A 7,879-nucleotide genomic window follows, 5' to 3' on the forward strand; every position below is an offset into this window, starting at 1 on the left:
GTGACACCCGAGTAAAGAAGGGGTACATGAATGAACCAAGACCACATTTGAATGAGAACGATCTTGAGAATAGGATGACTAAAAAAAACTTAAAGACGTGTATATTTTTTTTGGTGGCTTAAACCCTAAGAACTCCATGGTTAAACATAGTTTGTCTATAGCAATTCTATGTTGGGTGACTTCCTGAGAATTTTCTTAGAATGCATGTGAGGGAGGATAAAGTGTGCTAAAATGGCTCGTGTTAGTCTGTAGGGATAGTCTGAATGCATAGAAGCGATGAGTAAGTAACATGACCACGTTACAAGAGAATATCGAGATGATAAGATGCCGAAACTGAATTCATTAATTACAATTTTTTTTTCTCTTTTCCTTATGTTTTCTCTTTGATTCTATTGTTTTCCCCTAAATCTTCCCATTCAATGAAATGGGCTCATAAATCTTATATATATATATATACATACATATATATATATATGGGGGCTCATGAATGTAGAAGGAAAAAGTAGTAGAAATCATTGTGATTTGAAAAACCAAATTACTTTTGTTATATTCACTTGTGAACCAAACTACTTTGACAAAAGCATTGCACTCCGGACGTCATCTTCTACACCTATTATTATAAAGAGGTCCTGTAAGGTACAAAAAGATGATACTTATGGTTTGTGCCTTGACCGACCCACATGGTGCCCTTTTCGTCTACGCTGTGACCCATGTGGGTCATCCCATTTTGGGCCACATCTTCATCTAATCCTATTCATTTCAGGGTTAGGTAGCTTTCACTCCTAAATATGAACGGTTAACATTTTCCACGTTCTAGAGCTAAGTCCTATATGTCAGTTCTATAGTTTTCTAGACCCATGATAATCAATTAGGTTTATGATTAAGGACTAGTTGGCGAACCTCTAATTATCTTTGTAGAACCGATGATAATCAAATTTCCCTTATAAAGAATGTTTCGTCCTACTCCCCAACCGATGTGGGATCTCACAATTCTGATGCATATGACGTAAGTAAATATGCATGAGATCTTCATAGCTTGAAATCAAGGCATAAGCTTATGATGTTAGTGATACCTCCATTCATTCATGACATAACAAGCCTATGAAGCATGCATACGTAATACATGTCATATTTTTCATATTTAACATGCATGGCTTCCTCATGTCTCACATGCATGAAGTGAACGTGTTAACATAGTTTCATAACATGGCATAAACATGGCATAAACATCTCATAGCACAACATATAACATGATATAACACAACTGTTGGGTTTTATGTCAAACTCATAGTTTGTAAACAAAAACATATTCTATTTTCAATAAAGTTATTATTGTTATTTATTCAGTAAAGATTGTTATTGAATAAAGTGAACTTTACGATCATTAATCTAAATCCAATAAACTAAGAACACTCTGGCTATAGTATGATTACTTGAACTATATGTAGAGACATAAGAGTGGATCAAGTTCAAGTATATAGTCAAAATGATCTATAGTATAAGGATAAGGCTGAGTACCTTATTCTGGGGACACTATGGATGCGGCCCACTTTTGTATATGATATAAACAATGCGATCACTAAATTGTGCATGTGGAGACATGTGAGTGGGGGCGTCCTATGCAATGAGTATTGCATAAGATCGGACCATGAAGAAAACCACTCTCACTTTATAAAGTCGTTTACTGTTGAGACTGATTTTCTTTTCATTCGATAACCTAGGTAACTCGGTTTTAATCCTGAGCTAACCATGAACTCCTGTTTATTCGGAATTATCCTTAGATTTGCATGGGTGAGAGTGGCTCTAGTTCGCCGACTCAACAGGCCTCCCATTTCAGGGGTAAGACTGGGTGAATGGCTGGGGACGTGGGGTGCAAGACGGAATTCACTCCTACCCACTTTTAGGGATAGAAGAAAGGTAGTTCCCTTAAGCACTGACTCCAGGTCTTGAACAAGGGGCCCCACCCTCTCATTGGCCTGAGAGGGATTCGGTTTACTGGTTGGACCACAAACCAATTGTTTATTAGAGGATCAGTGAGACATAAGGAACAAGAAGTAACTTCAGGGGTAAAACGGTAAATTGACCCAGCTCTAGTTACGAACAACCTGTGAAGGATCGACTTACTAATCATGGTTATATCAGATGGACAGAAATATATCTATAGTGAGGGGAGTGCAACTACTAGGCTATAGTGGAGTGTCCTAGTAGTTAACGAATGTTGGTTAACCAGGTTAATGAGTTTAATCGGTTAATCTTGAATCGTTGGAGCCCATGATCTATAGGTCCATTAGGTCCCTCTGCTAGCTCATATCGGACTAAACCATAGAACAGTGTGACGAGTGAGTTCGAAGTGTTCGAATTCAAATTAGGGAATATGCGCTACATATATACGATATATTTAACCGCATTTCTGTTTTATTTACGAATTAAACAAAAAGAGAGAATCTGAAATCTTATTTAAATATGTGTCGGAATTATTTGGGATTGACATTTGAATTAATATTAAATATTAATTAAATAGTTTAATTAATCATTTAATGTTACTTTAATTTGAAATTAATTATTCAAATTAATTGTTGAATTAAAATAAAGAAAGTCAAAATGTTAGACTCCATTTAATGGAAAAATACATGTTAGTGGAATTTTGAGGTGTCAAAATTTGGTTTAACCAAACTTGCATGCTTGCCAAATAAACCCCACAAGTTTGAGTCGAATTTTAAGTGTCAAAATTTGGTTAACTCAAACATGCATGCTTGCCACATAATCCCAAACATTTGAGTTGAATTTTGAGTGTCAAAATTTGGTGAACTCAAATTTGAATGAACATGCAAACATGGCTCTTTAAATAGAGTGATCATGGTACATGGAAGGTCTTCTTCTTCTTGGTGAAAAATCTTGAGAAAAAACCTCTCACAAACACTCTCTTCATATATACAAAATCCCTCCCAAGTTTAGTCACTCACCGGATTCCACAATCCCGTTCTAAGGCCGGAGGATAGTGGAGAAGACACTAGTGGTGGTTCGAAACCGGTTCCTGAGGAAAAAGGAGTTTGAACTACAAAAGGTTAGTATCTAAACTCATTAAGTTTTAATACTTATGAACATGATAGTTATTTATATAATTAATGTTCTAAAAGTGCCTAAGATCCAAATTGCTTCCGCATGTGTTATATTAACACCATCAACAACATAGCATAGTTTATAATATGACATAACATAACATCACATAGCACATGACACTCATCATCATACATCACATAAGTTGTTCAACCAAGCCAACGGCAAAGTCACCTACTTGGTTGGCCTAAGCGGGAGTTATTATCTTATCCTTGTTCTTAGTCTGAAACTATCCTTGGTACCCGAGTCAACCTATATGGGCTCACAACATCGAGTTAAAATATGTTAGAGGGGTTAATCCGCCTAATAGTCTCAGATAATCGACTAATTTAGCTTAGAATGCTTAAAATTGTGAAATAGTACTCACCTCAATTGTCTCTAATAATATATATAAAAAAAAAGCTTTGAAAGGTTGAAAATGTAAGAAACGTATCCAAAAAGTCAACCCAAGCTGAATAAGTCGTCTAAGCTGAGCTGGAGCCGAAATAGAGCTGCTAGAGTCTTTGCAAGAGGAATGACTCAACTGAGCCGCACGCGAGTCGAGAGCAAGCTGCGATTTGGGGAATTGCTTGGTGTCACAGTCATGCTCGTCCAAGGCGTGTTGTCCATGGCCGCATGCCCATGACAAGCCCAACCCTTTATGTCTTTTCATATTCTAGTGTTTTACTTTTGTATTTCTAGGAAGTATGACGTTCCAGAAATATCATGTTTAGGCCTGTCAGACATGAAATGCCTCAGAATGTACTATAGAGGATACGACTAGTTGTCAACTTCTCCCTACCCAAGGTTATATACTGTGAGCCATTGTTATTTCTCTCTTGCTTGCTTATATAACGTCTCTTTCAAAAATCTCTCTTACGAAAATCTCTCTCTGCTCTCGTTTTCTAAAACCTAAAATCGAGGCCAGAGGCTCGAGCATACGTCGCTTGGCCGTAGGCGACGCAAGAACGAATTGGCTTAGCTCACTTGTCGTTGGAAAGTGAGTGCGATTCGCTGCCATCAAAAGTGCGATTGTGACAAGTGGTATCAGAGCTTTGTTAGCTCCGTGAAATAGCAAAGACCGAAAACATGTCGACAACAAAGTCGACACCCAAATCACAAGCCGACCGGCTTACTTTAATAGATGAGGAAATGCTATTCTTCAAAGAAGTCCCTAACACCATCCGCTTCCTGGAAGCACGGGTGACAGAATTGAATGGAAAAGTTGTAGAAATCGACGCAATGGGCAACCGCCTGGATGGGTTACCAATCGCAGAACTAATGTTTCGAGTGACCTCACTCGAAGAAAAAGTTGCTCCTACAAGCAGGCCAAGACCGTCTGGTAGCCCCGATAACTCTATCGCGCACAAGGAGGGACGTGGCGAAGAGTGCGACGTGCTACAAAATTCAATAATGAGTTTGTTCAATGGATTAGCTGACGAATTCAGAACAACAATCGATGACATCCAAGAAAAGATGTCCGTCATGAGCACCCGAATTGAGGTGACCATGAAAGCCATAGAGAACGTCACGGCTGGGCAAACTAATACAAGATCCAACAAACTGAAGTTCCCAGACCTTAGACCTTTCAAAGGGAACCGGGATGTCAAAGAGTTGGAGAAATTCATCTTTGATGTCGAACAGTACTTCAAAGCCACAACGGCTTGTACCGATGACATATAGGTGACAGTAGCCTCGATGTATCTCATAGACGACGCCAAACTTTGGTGGCGTACGAAGGTGCAAGACATCAAGAATGGATTGTGCACCATAGACTTGTGGGAAGACCTCAAGAGAGAGTTGAGGGACCAATTCTTCCCCGAAAACGTAGAACATCTAGCAATGGAAAAACTAATAGCCCTAAAGCAAACTAGAAGCATAAGGGACTATGTCAGACAGTTCTCGACCCTGATGCTAGATATCAAGGGCACATCAGAGAAGGACAAGGTATTCTTCTTTATAAATGGGTTACAACCGTGGGCCAAAACAAAAGTACACGAGAAAAAGGTCCAAGACCTAGCTACCGCAATTGCTAGCGCCGAGAGACTCCTAGACTATGTTAAATAAAAGTCATGCCTTATTTAGTTACGTTTGTAAAACATCTGAATTCACGCGAATGGAGGAGCGTGATTCTAGGGGCCATTGTTTTGGCAATTTGGGCGAAGTCTTCGTCCACTTCTTCTATTTTTGTATAATTGGTTTTTCTATTTTTGTAATTAGATTTGTTATTTAAACCGTTCAACTGAAGTAAAATAAGATATCGAGTCTTCAGCAATCTCAGCGAATCTCTCACTCTCTCTCCTTTTACTTCCGCTAATTTTTCAAGAAACCTTCGGCCAATTTTTTGTCGACACTGTCTTCCGAATTGCCAGAGTCAACAAGTGGTATCAGAGCCTCGTTGAAGCGATCGGTAGTATACCATCACAGAAGAGCCAACTTATCAACAATCAAGTTGAATAGCTCAAGTGGTTAGAGTGTCGACCTAACAACACATAGGTCTCAGGTTCGAGTAGAAGAAAATGCAAAGTGTGAAAATAAGCACATCGTTGGGGTCCATCCCGAGCAGGCTCTCGCTCACTCCTCCACGTTGCCGTCAAGTGCCAGCATCTCCATCACCACCACGAAGAGGCCGATGCCGTGATGACGGGCGTCGAGTTGTCGTTGAGCGAGGGATCAGGGATGGAGACAACGATCGCCTCGTCGTTCAGTACCGGGTGTTGACTTTGACAAGGTCCAACTATAACGAGTGGGCCCTTGTTGATCCGCGTCAACCTACAGGCGCAAGGGTTATGGCAGAGGTGACTTCTTAACGTCGAGCAGGCGCGCGCAATGGGTTATGGCACGCTGTCGAGCCAGAGGAAGGGGAGAAACAAATCGAGTACCGGAGGAGAAAAACGACCTAACAGTGGAAGAGTGTGACCTAACGTAGCGGGAAAGATAAGACGACGTCCTAACAGTGGAAGAGGTGACCGGAAGACTACGTAACGTCGAGCAGTGACAAGGAGGGCCGTCTACTCCGTGGCTTGCACGCCTAAAGCTCCGCGACAACAAAGGCAGTAAGAAGCCATGGATGTCCCACGGGGGGCGCACGTGCGTGAAAGATGGGAATCAAAAGAAGAATCCGACTACGTAACGTCGAGCAGTGACAAGGAGGGCCGTCTACTCCGTGGCTTGCACGCCTAAAGCTCCGCGACAACAAAGGCAGTAAGAAGCCATGGATGTCCCACGGGGGGCGCACGTGCGTGAAAGATGGGAATCAAAAGAAGAATCCGACTAATGGCAGGCCGATCCAATGCTCGAACTGATGGATGTCCCACGGGGGGCGCACGTGCGTGAAAGATGGGAATCAAAAGAAGAATCCGACCAATGGCAGGCCGATCCAATGCTCGAACTGTGGGGAAGAGAGGACACCTGAGCAGAAATTGCTCAGGAATAAGGAGGAGAAGGCCGAAAAGGCCCATGTGGCTCAATCCGAGGAGGAGCTATAGCTCTCTTCATGGGTAACTGCATGCGTCCCTAATTTCGATTCCAAATCCGACGACGATCTTGAACCCAAGAAAGAGCTCAAGGCTAACCTTGTGAGCCTTTGGGTCAACTCGATGAGATAGGTTGCTTCATTTCCATTGAGCGCGGACTACTCATGGCTTGCTCACGCAGGCAAGGTTGTCTTTACATCCTGGAGTTAGAGTAGACCGAAGGAGTTGGAGTTGAACAAGCTGTGTGATGGGTGCATCATCGGCAAACAGAGGTGCACACCCTTTCCGTCTCGAACAGCCTACCAAGCCAATGAGCTGTTGGAGCTTGTACACAGCGACCCCAGGCGGTTCAGCGCATTAAAACGCCAACGGAGGCCGAATGTGAGAAGAAGATGCGAGTGCTGCGTGTCACGGTCCTACATTCTTAACCATGCGGCGTCGTGATCTATACACACTCACGACCCACCTTAAGGGGAATTAAGCCCCATATATATTTTTCGCCCCGGCTTTGTGGCTTCGTCGGACCTTAGGCGAGGTTTGTCTTCGCCAATCGAACATCGCTTGTGCGGAATCCAAGCTTGTTCAACCACACACGCCGCCTGTGCGTGTATGTTCAATCGTCTGCGACACATCCGACTTGCCTCTACGCTAGGCCAACTCATTCGGCTCGACCTTGCCTCTACTCGGGCCAAGGTCTCTCAATACAACGTCGCATCTCATCTTGCCATCTCGATCCCCATCGACGGGGTCCATATGTCTTGACGCCATCCCGAGTCTCGGGATGTCGTCGGCCATCATAACTCGTTCAGTCGTGCCATCGAGAATGGGCCCGCGTGTCGTTCATCTCATCGGGGCTTCCCGAACATCCATCCATCCGGGTTCTATCGAGGCATAGGCCCTCCCGTGCCCATGCCGAGTCATTTACGGATACCGTACCGGATAGCGGGTGTATGTAGCAACCTCCAACACGCGGGCTAGGGCGCAATACCGGCACACCCGTGCCGTCCGGTACTGTCCTTCAAAAACCCATTTCAAAGGAAGTCGCCCGAGACACTCGTCTCGGCACGCTCGCCCACACTGTGACACACGTATGTGCCACAGGGTAGCTCACTTAGGCCACAGGGCCCAGGGGTGGTGGAGAGCTAACACCATGGTACCCCCTATAGTACATTTTGAGCCATTTTCATTCTACCAGGAGTAGACATGATTTTCGTGAGGTGTCATACGGTGTCGTGCATTGTCCGTCCAATGTCCGATCGACACCAAACTTGGCGAGCATTCATATTTCATATGGACGGACTTAACTC

The sequence above is a fragment of the Cucurbita pepo genome, chromosome LG14 (genome assembly GCF_002806865.2).
Source record: "Cucurbita pepo subsp. pepo cultivar mu-cu-16 chromosome LG14, ASM280686v2, whole genome shotgun sequence".
In the NCBI taxonomy this organism is placed as follows: domain Eukaryota; kingdom Viridiplantae; phylum Streptophyta; class Magnoliopsida; order Cucurbitales; family Cucurbitaceae; genus Cucurbita; species Cucurbita pepo.